Raw genomic sequence first — 13,734 nt, forward strand, 5'->3', positions numbered from 1 at the left:
ATTGAGTTTTTACAAGCATATAAATCTATAAAAAGAGGATTACATATAGAAAATAGGCTAAACAGTTTTTAAAATATTCATAAAACATTTTCAGCACAGATTAAACACTGAAGATCTAATTAAACTGATGAAAGGGTCAATTATAAACCGCTAATCTAAAAAGATGTGTCTTGAGTAACTTTTTAAAACTGGTCAGATTTTCTTCGAGTCTTAAAACTGCGGGAATTCAACAGCTAGGAGTGTGATGACGTCAAATATAAATAGAACGACGTCATGTATGGTATGTCATTACGCGCAAAAATTATGGCGCTAATCATGAGTCAAGCAAAATATGATATTACTATAATAATTTGATTTGTTTTATATTCTAAATAAATATTATTAAGCTGCAATCGTCCTTGTTGGAGCATTCTGACATTGCGAACCATTCCATTAACGTCACCGTTCTCCGATAACGTCGCCGGCGAAGCAACGTTAATTGAAAGCGCCCTTGGAGCTCGCTTCGCAGCGCCGGCGAGCTGCAATCGGTATTAAAATCAAAGCGTCCGCGAGTATGGAAAAATCTTATAAAGCTCGAAGGATTTGAAGTTAATGAAAGATATGATCACGTACTGACTAATGATCACCTTAATAGTTAAAGTGTGATTCCTTTTTTTTCATATTAAAATCATTTTTCAATAACTGTACTTACAATTAAAATTATTGATATTTTTTTTTACATTATTTTGATCACCTACTGCAAAGCAAACGCGTACGTTTTTGGCAATAGAATTCTTAAAAAAATTGACTCTTAGTTTTATCACTGACAAAGATTCTGGAGAATGTAAATATATACCGATTAATAGTAAAAGTTGGTAGATTTCAGGATGAAGTTTAACATGTAAAACTGTTAACAAACGACGCATGACCAATGGCAATAGGTTCCCCGAGTGACTCAAGTGATCTAGAAAAATCACATGTTCATTAAATGGCAATATTTGTCACACCCCCTCCAAAAAATGCGTCGTTTGTTAACAATTTCATGGCCTCATGGACATCACAACTATATACACTAGGCAAAATTGCTAACGCACCACTTACTATTTCTTTGATTGTTTCAGATCTGAACGCAAGAAATATTGATTAGTATATTATTTAAATAGTTTATTATAATACGGAAAATGAAACATCATTTGTTGCAAACTTATTGACCAGTAACTTTGTGTACTGTTTATGAAACATTAGTACCCCGCCCCATTATGTGATTCACATATCACGATCGGGTGTGAACTTTATTTGCTCGGATAAATGCGATGTGTCTGTCTTGTCGCGTAGTAGTTACGCGGCGCTTTGAAATTCTTGCTCGGTCCCTTACACTTCCGGTTTGTACAAATTCCCAGTACAACCCTGCAATTTCCGTGTAGTGCCTATTACACACTGTGACTACCTAAAAAGACATTGATTTTGTTAGATAAGCACGCTGTATCATGTTTGATCCAATATCACAGATAATCGTTAATTTATTTTAAAAAATTCTAACCTCTCTAAAGAAGCATCCCGCAGAGACAATACCAACTGCTCTGCCACGCTTTTCTGTGGTCAAACGCGGCATACCCCGTCAGGTTTTTTGTAATACATGCATCAATAATAAGAACACAAAAAGGAAAGTAAAGATTGATTTTTCCAAAAAAAGTGTGAGCACGATTTGAGCATTTCTAAAGAACAGTTACCCTTTGGTTAACATTGTATCCATTTATCCGTTTGGGCATTTAAATGTCTTACTTATTATTAAAGTAAACTATTTTAACATCCAATTTATTTTAAACAAATTTTCGGATGTAAATATTATTTTATTTTAAATGGTGCATTAGCAATTTTGTCTAGTGTACATGTAACAATAGTGGCCCCGTCTTAAGGCCTGATTTCTTCACCCTAGGTGAAGACAAATTATTTATTTTCATCCACATGTGTGGAAGTAAAGACGATTTTTGAAAAATTGGCTTTTTTGCATAATTGGCCCAGCCTATGATGTCTCAGGCTTGGTAAGGTCATACATTTCACAATTTAGATTCCTCTAATCCTTAAAATGCTACGAATTAAAAATGATAGCAATTGGTCTCCATGTGTTTATGACGTTGCAAGAAGTTAAAAAATGAAAAATTGTTAAAGGACGACGCACAACGCCGGACAGAGACCAATATTACTTCAAAATATATTTTATATAAAGTTTAACACTTGAAGTCAAAATTTGTTTTAAAATTACAAAAAAAAAAAATGTTGCATAGATATGTATGCACTTGTATATGTTACAGTGCAAGGTGAATTTAAACGAAACGCTGAGAATCAAATGGATATTTCGTTCTACGTGAAATGTGTCTATCACATTTTCTATGTTCACGGAGCAGGGCATGTTTTCCTCTTTTAAGTTTAAAAGAGTTTTGGTGCGAAGGAAAAACGATAAAATAAGGTGTAGGACGGAAAATACCACCACGAAAACAAAGCAAAAATTCCTTTTGTTACAAACTTTTCATCACAAGAAATATTTTGGAAACGTTTATGACTGGTTTGTTACAGTCTTCAAAAGAAACCAAATCTGAGAGACGGATTGTTGATTAACAAACATAGATTACAGACATGTGTCGTCTGCCCAGTGTTAAAACATTCTTCGACCATATAATTAACCACCAGCATTAAAAAGATATGGTAAGAGATAATTTTTTTTATAAAACTGTCACTTATTATTTTTATTATTAATATTAATAAATCGGGAATATTTGCATTCATGGAACAAAACTTTTGGTGCCACATATTATTAAAGTTTTTAACATTCGTTATTTTTATGTAAAATGGTAAGATAAACTTATTCTAATCCATTGCATTTTTTGACGGTCTTGCTCGGGAGAATAACGAGACTGCGTGAAATGTGAAACTGATATTAGATATTGACAACATGTAAGGTTAGTCTAATAAAGGATAAGGACTTGTTTATTGGCAAGTATTATCTCTGACAACTTGGTAGTATTATCTCTGACAACTTAGGTAATTGGTTTTCAATAAATGCAACTTTTGCCTGCAAAAAATGTGCACAAGATTGTTCAATTGGCAATTCTTTTATAAAAAAAAATACCACACACAAAATTAGCATCGCACATGCACTTTGTCTTGATTCTGTTTACTACATACACGAAAAAGAAAGTCCGAACTATCAGCAAAAATTGCGACAACGATAATTTCATAGATAGGTCCCTCATAGGTGACACTGTAAGCTATAAGGAAGTTAATGTTTGATCTATGTATAGAGGATCGTAAAAGAACAATTAAAAGTCCAATTTTAATTAGATTACATCTTATTCAGACGCATTTTCTCCTAACGTTAGCTTTGAAAAGACGTTTTCAAATGATACAATAAACTCAATAGCAACATTATTAAGATTCCAGCTATTTTTTTTTCACATTTATATGTAAGTCCAAAGATGCGTCTAAAATGATCTGCTATTAGGTTCAAATGCGTAGGTTACTAATTAATTCAAAAAACGATTTACTTGGGCATGTTATGTTAGTTTTAAATAATTTCCGATAGTGTGTCTGGGAGTGAATTTTTTTTACTCCAATTTCTTTATCCCAGAAAATCAAAGTATGTTTTCGTTTTCTGCTTAGTTTTTAAATTAAACGCAGACACTCCTAATTCGGTTCCACTATAGTACAAACATACGACAATTTTATCATTTTCGTGTGTATCAGGAGGCACTTCCAAAACCAGCGAGCCCAACCTAGTACAGGAGTTGTCAGTCACGTATTCAGGATGTGGAACGGAAGATGCGTACACTTCTAGCAAAGAGTGTGACTGTCCACGATGTAAACTGTATTCTTTCCCTGGTCTGATATCATAGAGGGACACTCGTTCACCAACACTCAAGTGAACATCAAACACATCATCACATATGAGTTCTCCATTGATGATACGTTTTTTTCTTGGATCGCTTAAACCTTCCTTAAATGGAGCCATCATCGCTATTCCATAAGTGTATTTACACACTCTCGCAACAATGGCATGGGGATCATGGCCAAACAATACAGCTCCTTTCAAGATGGAAGCAGCAGATTCAGGAGGATGAATAATTTGGAGATTTGGAAAATGAGTTTCGAAAGAATCTCTGACCACACGACTTTCGGCATACCCACCAACCAAAAGTAGGACACTAACACCAGAAACTTGTTCCTTTTCTAATAAAGACTGAATATGCCTCACAATACATGAAATTGATTTGTTAAATAATCGATTGAAAGTCTTTGGGAAAACCCTTAATTTGTCTTGAATTAACATTATTTCTCCATTAAATTTGGTTTTCAATAGTCCTTGGAAATCCTGTCCACTCCGATGTTTGTAATGGTCCACTTAAGACATTGGTAGCTTTAATGACAAAGGTGTATCCTTGTCAGGCTCAAAAAAGCGTTTCTTTAATTCGAATGTCGAAGGAGATCAACCACATCTGCTGTAAATTGGTTTTTAAACTCCTCAAATACCTCAAGGCCAAAAATACTGACAAGAAGTGCACGAAACTCGTCATCGACTGTGGAACCTCCCCATGGCCCACCTGTTGGTTGATATACTTCCTCTAAAGCACCGTTTTCGAGAACTCTGTGAACGGTTATGTCAACAGTTCCACCTTGTTAAATAAACCAATATATTTTGATTAACATTGTTGCACATCTTTTAATTATATCCTTCAACAAGAATATCAACAAATCTTACCACCAAGGTCGACAACCATGTATTTATTTTTTGGTCTAAAGACGTCGAATTTTTCAGCATAGTGATGGACTGCCGGTTTGTATGTTGGAAGATGTTGACAATACAACGAAGCAGCTTCAGGTTCAATAGCCAGTGTCAAGTTTCTTCCTTCAATACCAGCCTTTATTCAATAAAACAGAATTTTTTTCATTTATGTTGTTTTTACACATAAAGTGAAACTCGTGAATAAACTTTCTAAAAAGAAAACCATTTTCACATTTAATATTTACATTCTACTGTGTTTTTCCATACAGTAGAAGAAAAAATTCAAAGATACAGAGAAAAAAAAATAATAATAAGAGACTTGAACATTAAGGAGTGAATATAGATGATGATGAATGTTCCAAACGTTGAAATATATCTTTCCAATAGGTATCAAACAAGTGGTAATTACAGTTTTTCATAAGCCAAAGTTTTTTTCATAAACAGTCTTTTGGTTATAGATTTCTTAATGATATTTACATTTATCCTTGATGTTTTCATTTTACTTTGCAGAATATATTGTTTTGCAAAAAGAATGATTAAATTTTTTTACCTATGAATTTCTGTATTATCATATTTTCCAAAAAGAATTGTACATTTATCAAAATTTGATTGTAAACCAAAGATATTTGTCATCCATTTCACCAATTCAATCGAAATTTCTTTCACTAAATAACAGTTGACAAAGATATGTTCTATTGTCTCAGGGGTACGTTGACAAAAGTAACACAATGAAGAATTTACTATCCCTACTCTATGTAAATATTAATTAGTTGGCAAGATCCTATGTAATAATTGGTATTTTAAAAAGCCACAATAATTTTAAAATCCTTTGTGCACTTAAAGGGCATACAATAAAATTTTCCTTCATTGTTTTTTAGTTAATTCGGTTTCTGGCATCCATTTTGTTTCAGATTTTGGATAAGTTCTTTTCTTTGATATTAAGAGGTTGTACAGGTCACTGCAACCCCTCTTAAATCTACAAAATATTTCTACTGTATTTGGATAACTAATATTACAATTCTTAGTTTACTGGAATTTTAATGCGTTCACATAATTTTGTAATGCTTTTGGTAGACCGAAATATTGAACAAAATTTGTTTAAGTTGAATCTGGTTTTTTTCAGCTCATTATAACTAAACATCTGATTGTCATTTTCATTCATATCCCCTATACATATAAAACCTTATTTGAAAAAAATACTTACGGCAAAACTGATTTATTGTCGATTTTAATATGATTATACCATATGTGTTCATTAAACATTCTATCACAATTTTCTTTTTGCATCAATAATTTTTGTCCAACATTGTAAAACGTCTTTCCAAATTCTATTGTTTGAATTTTTTTATAGTCATATTAGTAACATTAATACCAAATTTCATCAATGTTTGCATATTATATCCAAAACTAGCTTTATACAAGTTTGTCCATTTTGAATTTGAAAATATAAGCCATCTAATCCAGCTTGATTTTAGTGCTATCAAAAGTTTTTTAAAAATCTATCATTTTTAATCTGGCATTCTCATATCCTTGAATAATATCGTTTAATCTGGAAAAGAGTTTATCAAAATTTATATTTAACATCTTTTCCAGATTTACTGAAAAACTAATACCCAAAAGATTAAACCTTGTGTAAAATTCAGTAAATTTCCATCTAGAGTGATGATAAACTTCTTTTGAGATTTTTTTTTACATCTTATCCACATTAATTTTGTTATAGTAAAGTTTATCTTTAATCCAGACACATTTGCATACACATCTAGTGTTTGGAGAATTCCTTCATGAGATTTTGGAGAGCCGTCTTTGTTAAGCGAAGTATCATCTGCATACTACGATATTTTGTATTCTTCCCCGTCTATATTTAAGCCCTTTATATCTTTATTATTTCGAATGAAGATACAACGAATTTCAGCACAGAGTATAAATAAATATGGAGTAATGGGTTCCCCTTGTCTACATCCTCTCTCTGGTTGGAAATATTCAGATATAATGCCATTTTGTATAATGCATGAAGTTATCTTGTTGTAGAAAACTTCTATCCATTTTTTAATTGATATACCAAAATAAGAATACTCTAAAGTTTCGAAAAACATTTCCAAGACACTGAATCTTTCAGTGTAGTTCATAATAATGATGATATCATTTAAAAGTCTGATATTTTTCAGATAAGAAAGAGATATGACGCATTATACGCCCACTCCCTGGTGATAAAATGTAAAAAATGTAATTTCTTCCAGTCAGCTTCAACAAAAAAAATTTAAGGCCATGTACATGCGTATGTAAATATATTTAATTTCAGTTTACATTTTCATCACTGCTGTACCTATAAATATCTAGCCATGCCGTTGCTTTCTTATTTCTGTTTTATAGTATAGGTTAAGAAAAGCAGTTTGGAAAAATTTCGGACACAGTATATACAAAAACAAGAGGCCCATGGGGCCACATCGCTCACCTGATCACCAATGGGCGTTCAAAAGATATTGTGCCATATGGCCCTCGGTAGAATAACAAAAAAATAAATATTGTAAAGTATTCAAATTTTACACTTATTTTTGCATACACGTTATCTTTGACATTGTACCTTCATGAAATACTGTTTTTACACAGAATAAGAAAATCTTACGCAAGATATAAAACTAAATATTTGGTAGGGGCACACTGTTATATAACTTCTAATTCCCTGTATTTTTGTTCCGCCCCCCTCCCCCACTTAATAAAGCGATCAAAATATATGAGAGCATATAGGTACATTTTCTTCCTCAACTACTTACTAGTTATTGTATTTTTTTAAAATATAACAGTTATTGTACTTTATCAAAAAAATCCTACATGTATATATGTGAAGAAGAAAATTGCACCTCAATTTCTCAAATTAAAAATATTCAACAATTTAATTTGTCTTCTCCATTATAATTTAAGGACTGTTGTTTACCTGTGACTTTTATAACTTTACTCACACTTGATTGATGAATACACTGGAATGAAAAATGTTGTCACGTGACATGTAAAAGAGCTATAAAAATCAATGTTACCGTATTGACAGGCACATCACTCTAATTTACTATGGCCCACCCATTATTTTCATTTTTATTCAAAAATAACAAATGGCTACAAACCAGGATAATTTTCCGCTGTAATATTTTCTTAGGAACAACAATAATTCTTTTATTCCCTCAACAGAAATGTGTCAGAACTATGGAAACTGTTTTAATGATGTCGTTTTTATTTACTCACATTTTACATTATTCATTGTATAAAGAGGGGGCCCCAGAGAGTAGTTATATACAGCATATCATTGTTTAATTTTTTGTGTACAAGTATTTAGCATACTCTAATTCATATAGAATTTCTAATAATCAACCAAAATTTCAGCGTCAATCGTAGAATTATAAGCAAGATGAGCTCAAAATTTTGCTAGATTTGAGTCATGTTTTGTTCACATGACTTTATTACATTCAGCTTAAGATTTTTAACTTGGTATTTCTAATTCGACATTTGAAATGGAAAAAAATGAATGGCCTCAGATCTGTGTACAAACATAGAATTGTGAGCAAATCTCTGTATCTTGCTTATAATTCGAAGCTTAACACTCAAATATGGTAAGTAAATAGAAACTGTAAACAATTAAACACAAGAAACAATCGACTATAACAAATAAAGAACACAATTTATTTTTCAAAATGAATCATATACATGTATATACCTACATATTTCCGTCAGCGATATTAAACTCTATTTAAATTTTAACTGAATAAACTCGAGAAAATGCCCATCTTCGCCAGCCAAGGGTTTTCGGTCCACTTTGCTCCCCATAAACCCTTGGCGGATTTCATTACGAAAACTCGGTGACAAGCTCCGTTTTATCATTGGCTGCAGCTGGGAGTAGCTGATCCAATCGCAGTGCTTGTAAATAAAAACTTTAAAAGAAAACACATGTGTGATCTTTGGTAAAACATTCGGTGCTTTTAACAAGTTGAGGCACAAGTTCTCGAGTACAGTTCCTCCCCAACGATGGTCTAACCAGATCGCTTTAAAAACCTATATATTTTACTGGGATTATACATAGTTCTGCAAACTTGTCAAGGCTCGCGTGAATGCATGGGAAGTAAACATGGCGAATGTAGAAGTTGCCTATCCTGTTAGTATATTCGTTCCTTCTTATGGTTATTGCTTTTAAAGGTTCAATGAGCTCTGTTTTATTTTATTTGTTTGGTTCGCATTATTCACGACAACGATACCTGGTTTTATGGCATGAAAGCTTTCATATAAATCGGCGACTTTTTCACTCCCGGTACAGGTCCTTACAAAACACTATGATTAGTGACTATGAATAAAACAATCCGTGCTTTCCCATGGTTATAACTTAATTCGTATTTAATAGCATCGTTAATTATGTTCCGATATTCGGTAGTCAACATGTTTTCAAGTTGTATTAATGCCGTAGTGTATATAAAACCCGTTGTTTAATTCGATTAAAATGTAAATATGCAAGGGGCACAACTCAAGTTGCTCGCTAGATAGCGCCACCACATCACCGAGTTTTCGTAATAAAATCCGCCAAGGGTTAATGGGGAGCAAAGTGGACCGAAAACCCTTGGCTAGCGAAGATGGAAAATGCCGAGCATCTCAACAAAACATATTGCATTATTCTACCATTACACAAAAGATGATACCGAATAACCGATAGCCTGAATGAATTGCATTTTAGTTCTTTCTTAATACATCAGATGTTGCTTAATTTGCGCAGGTAAACAGTAAACTGTTTGATATACCGAAGTCTCTGTTTGATTTGATGCGTAAAAATCAGGAAATACAAGCGACAGTTCCCAGGTTAACGCAAAGCATAAATGAAAACGAAACGAAAATCACAACAAGCTAACACCACCGTCATAGGTAAAAACTGTCAACGCATTGAAATATTTGGCCTCAATTTACTTCACAAAATCAGCACCAATGTATTTTGCATGTTTCAAAGATTCCCTTCGTACACGAACTGTTGCACAACAAACAAATTCATCATTGTCAGATCGACCCGTTTATCATATAGTGTCATGGCTGCTTTAAACAAAGAACCTCGTTTTAGAATGATGGAATACGAGTCTTGGTAAAATGGGTAAGCAAACCCGGGACGGGGCAAAATAAAAGCCGGGGCAGATCGGCAATCGTCAACTCCAATTACGCATTATTTTGCAGCAATATTTACAGCGAATACAAATATACTGGCCAGTAAATATCTTGAAATTTTAATGAGATTGGCAGATTAATAACTGTCAATCTTTTGTTTTGTCCTGGCCCGGTCATGCCTACCCATTTTACCAAGACTCATGGATGCTATAAATTGCTTGAAACACGCTTTTTCTTTCTTATTATTTTCGTAATAACTCAGATTTGAAACAGAATTCGAGAAGAAGATTTTTTAAAATGCAACCCCCCCCCCCCTATTTCTACAGTTTCGAGGTTTTCTCCGCTTTCAATAAAGATCGGTCTTTCATTTCTGCAATTTATAATCACCTTTCAATAGGGATGCTTTGTGCCAAATTTGTTTGAAATTGGAATAGTGGTTTTAGGGAAGTTCAAAATGTGAAAAGTTTACAGACAGACGGACAGACGGACGACGGACAAAATGTGATCAGAATAGCTCACTTGAGCTTTTAGCTCAGGTGAGCTAAAAAGAACAAAAATCTGGTTCAACATATTTACCATTAACAATTTCATATTGTTTATTCCATATAAGTCGTATAAAGTATATACCTTCTCAGCCGCTTTTCTCATGAAAAATTTTGCTTTATCATCCCAAATAGCTGGAACAGTCACAACCCACTGCACGTCGTCTGTAGATAATTTGAAACTAGAATCCAAGCATTCCCTAACTCGTTGTTCAAGGTGTTGTTTAAAGTACAAAATGGTTTTTGCAAAAACATCAACAGCTACCATTGTTTTCCCATTTATGTCGGAGAGGATAAATTCTGTTGAAAGATTCTGCAAGATAAACTTTGATAATAAAATTAATATTGAGCGGATCTAAGCTGAATGGAATAGCGTATGTATATGAAAACCATTAAGAACTGAAAGATTAATGAGGAGTACTATCAGCTTATAAAATCATTTCAGCTCAAGGCACCGTCTATTGACAGCCATTTTGTTTAACAAAGTAAACCTGATCATTTAAAGACAGGCGCTTGTCGATGGATGATGCCACTAAATATTTTTAATACTTTTCAAAGTTTCAATCATATATGTAATGTCAAATCCAAAAACCATGGATAATTTTATACAGTTTATCTTGTAAAATTTTTTATCAATATTTTTAGTTAAGCATGAGTCTTTCTGGACCCCAGTGTTGTTTTAAAAGTTTGGTTTTTTTTCTCAACAATTAAGAATCAACACTATATTAGGATGCTTTATGCAAAAATACATTCTTTTCTTAAATGAAAAACTTTTTAACCCTTTTAGAGATCCCACTATAGTTTGATGTTTATGATTTAGCAATTGAAAATCTTAATTAATTCTTATATCAAACTGTTAACCCCTCTTTGGTGTTCAATATTTTGGTTGGTGGTTATATTTTAAACAATTTAAAATTTACCTTTACAAGGATGTTTGAATGGTATACGGTATTATGTATTGCAAACAAGCCCATGGCTATAGCTACTTACACTTCGGCATATTTTCATCAGCTTTTTTACTTTGGCATACAGAAAAATGTGTACATTATATTCAATACCTAAAATCGAAATCATGTTTTTATTCATTAGAAATAGGTAACACTGAAATTTATAAAAAAAAATAATCATATATTACAATAGCGTACCTTGTTTTTATCTAAAAAAGAGATTGTCTGGTTGTCACCCTATACATTTCTTACACTAACCCCCCCCCCCCCCCCCCAACCCATGAATTAAGGATGTACACTCTCTCAACCCTGTGTTTTCGAAACATTCTCAGTTTTAATTTGAACTAAAATTAATGGATGCAGAAAAATTAACTACTTTTTTTTCATTTACCTTTTTTATTCAAAGATTTTTTAAAATACATAACCCTTTTATCTTTCCTTTCTTATTTAAGAAAGATGGACGTGTTGCATCTGAAGACAAAGATGAAAATATTAAAAGTTTCCAGTAACAATTTTGATTAGATAAACTCACCTGAGTTGAGAGGAAAACATCAAAAGATGCAAGTGTATGGTAGTCACGACCAAAGTTACATGTACGTACCCAAAATATCTCTTGTCCCAAACCATGCTACATTTTCGTAAATAAATGATGAAAGCAAGGTATTCAAATGATATAATCTAATGGTAATAAACAGTAATCACCATTACCTAAGATTTTTGTCTATTCCCGATACATTTAAGCTTTTACTTTGTGCCAATACAATATAATCAAACCACTGCTCATGGTAATTTTTACAAATTTATGACGAACTTCATTTATCCCATATGAGAAGTACGCCAAGATGGACCTGTTAAATGATCGACGAAAAACGGCGAAGTGGCAAATAAAATAAACTGCCGTTAATTTATAAGCAAAATGGAGGAACATGTTGTAGTCACAAATGTTTTGTAACCATTTACCAAAAGGAATTCTGTGGGTGAAGTATGAACCAGATAGGGCCAAGAGGAGAAAAGATATGCTCCTGAAAAGCGATCTCGGACGAACAGACTTATTACTTTAGGGCGCCAGCAGAGCGGGGTTATGAAGCAACAGACCGGGTCACCAAAGGTCAGTCGGTGCATTCGGCGTAAGTCGGCTTGACAAATGAAATCCTACCTATATATACCATTGCGCTCTCGCGGGGTAAATCAACATTTGGTGCATAAGAAAGAGCCATTTGCTATCTCAAATCATTAAAGCAGTATGAGCTGCATTTTCATGCTGTTTTTTTTAACGAAAATGTTATTTTCTACTGAAACGACAAAAACATGGTTTTTGAGTTTCTGTTAGACATATTTTTGTGGAAAAAAACCCTTTAAAAAGCCGTAATTGAAGCAAAATCGAATTATTGTCGTCCTGTACAAAAATTGATCTCCTATATATTTCTTAGAAGAGAAATCTTTCCTCTGACAAAAATTAATGATTTTTTCAAATCTTACAGACTTATCATACTAGCAGGTTTTTGCAGCAAAATAAATTTTTTAAAAATACAGTGCTAGCTCATATTGCTTTAAGGATTACGTTTACTCAGGGGCGAAGAAAAAATCCACTAATAGGAACGAAAAAATACTTATTGTTCACTATTGTGGTGCTATTTTTCACTTTCAAATAACTTTTCTGCTAGTGACCTCTAAATGTTTTTTGGAAAAATAAATGTCAAAATTATCCACCATTTTCAAGGTAAAATAAAACAATTTGTATGTTGGGAAATGATAAAATACGAATAGCTTTACTAATTTTATATTTGAATGAATCGTTTTAAACTCATATTTTAAGTTTAATTTAGTCCGAATTTCCTCTATCAATTTTCAATTGTACCTATTTTTGATCGAGTTTTACATAAAACTGACTTATAGGAGACCAAACCATTAATTGCCTAAAACTGTTTTTATTGTCTGTATTATTTTGTCATTAACATTTTTAAGGTCAATGATCAAAATTTCGAGATATTTTATCTTGAATCGATTTTATGTTTTTTAAAGATTTTCCAATCGCGTGCCAGCCAGTGATATAAATTTATAGACGAGTTAATACAACCATAAAATATGTAAAATGATATGAAAAAACATATAAAAACTTAACTTTTGCAATTACACTGCAACAGAAAGTTTTTAAGAGAAAAAAGGAAAAGAAAAATTTAGTCCGAATTTCCTCTGTTTCAATTTTAATCTACCTTTGTTGGAGCATATGTTCCTCAAATAAACAAATCATGGATATCAATATCGATATTTGTTAATAATGTTGTTATTTTGTGTGTTTAAATCAACTTTGGACCGCACATATTGAACTTTGTAAAAATATTTTTTAAAATCTCAAACCCTGAGT

The 13,734-nt window shown here is 32.5% G+C and overlaps 1 long non-coding RNA gene across 1 annotated transcript; it reads right to left on the reverse strand.

The window, feature by feature from the left end:
- Positions 1-110: 110 nt before the first annotated feature.
- LOC136272727 (uncharacterized) lies at positions 111-10,937 on the reverse strand. Its single transcript, XR_010710763.1, has 3 exons — positions 10,508-10,937; positions 4,733-4,892; positions 111-4,646 (listed from the first exon to the last, which is right to left on the reverse strand). It is a non-coding gene; the product is annotated as an uncharacterized lncRNA (long non-coding RNA).
- Between the last annotated feature and the right edge of the window lie 2,797 nt (positions 10,938-13,734).

Source organism: Magallana gigas, chromosome 2 (assembly GCF_963853765.1).
Source record: "Magallana gigas chromosome 2, xbMagGiga1.1, whole genome shotgun sequence".
In the NCBI taxonomy this organism is placed as follows: Eukaryota; Metazoa; Mollusca; class Bivalvia; order Ostreida; family Ostreidae; genus Magallana; species Magallana gigas.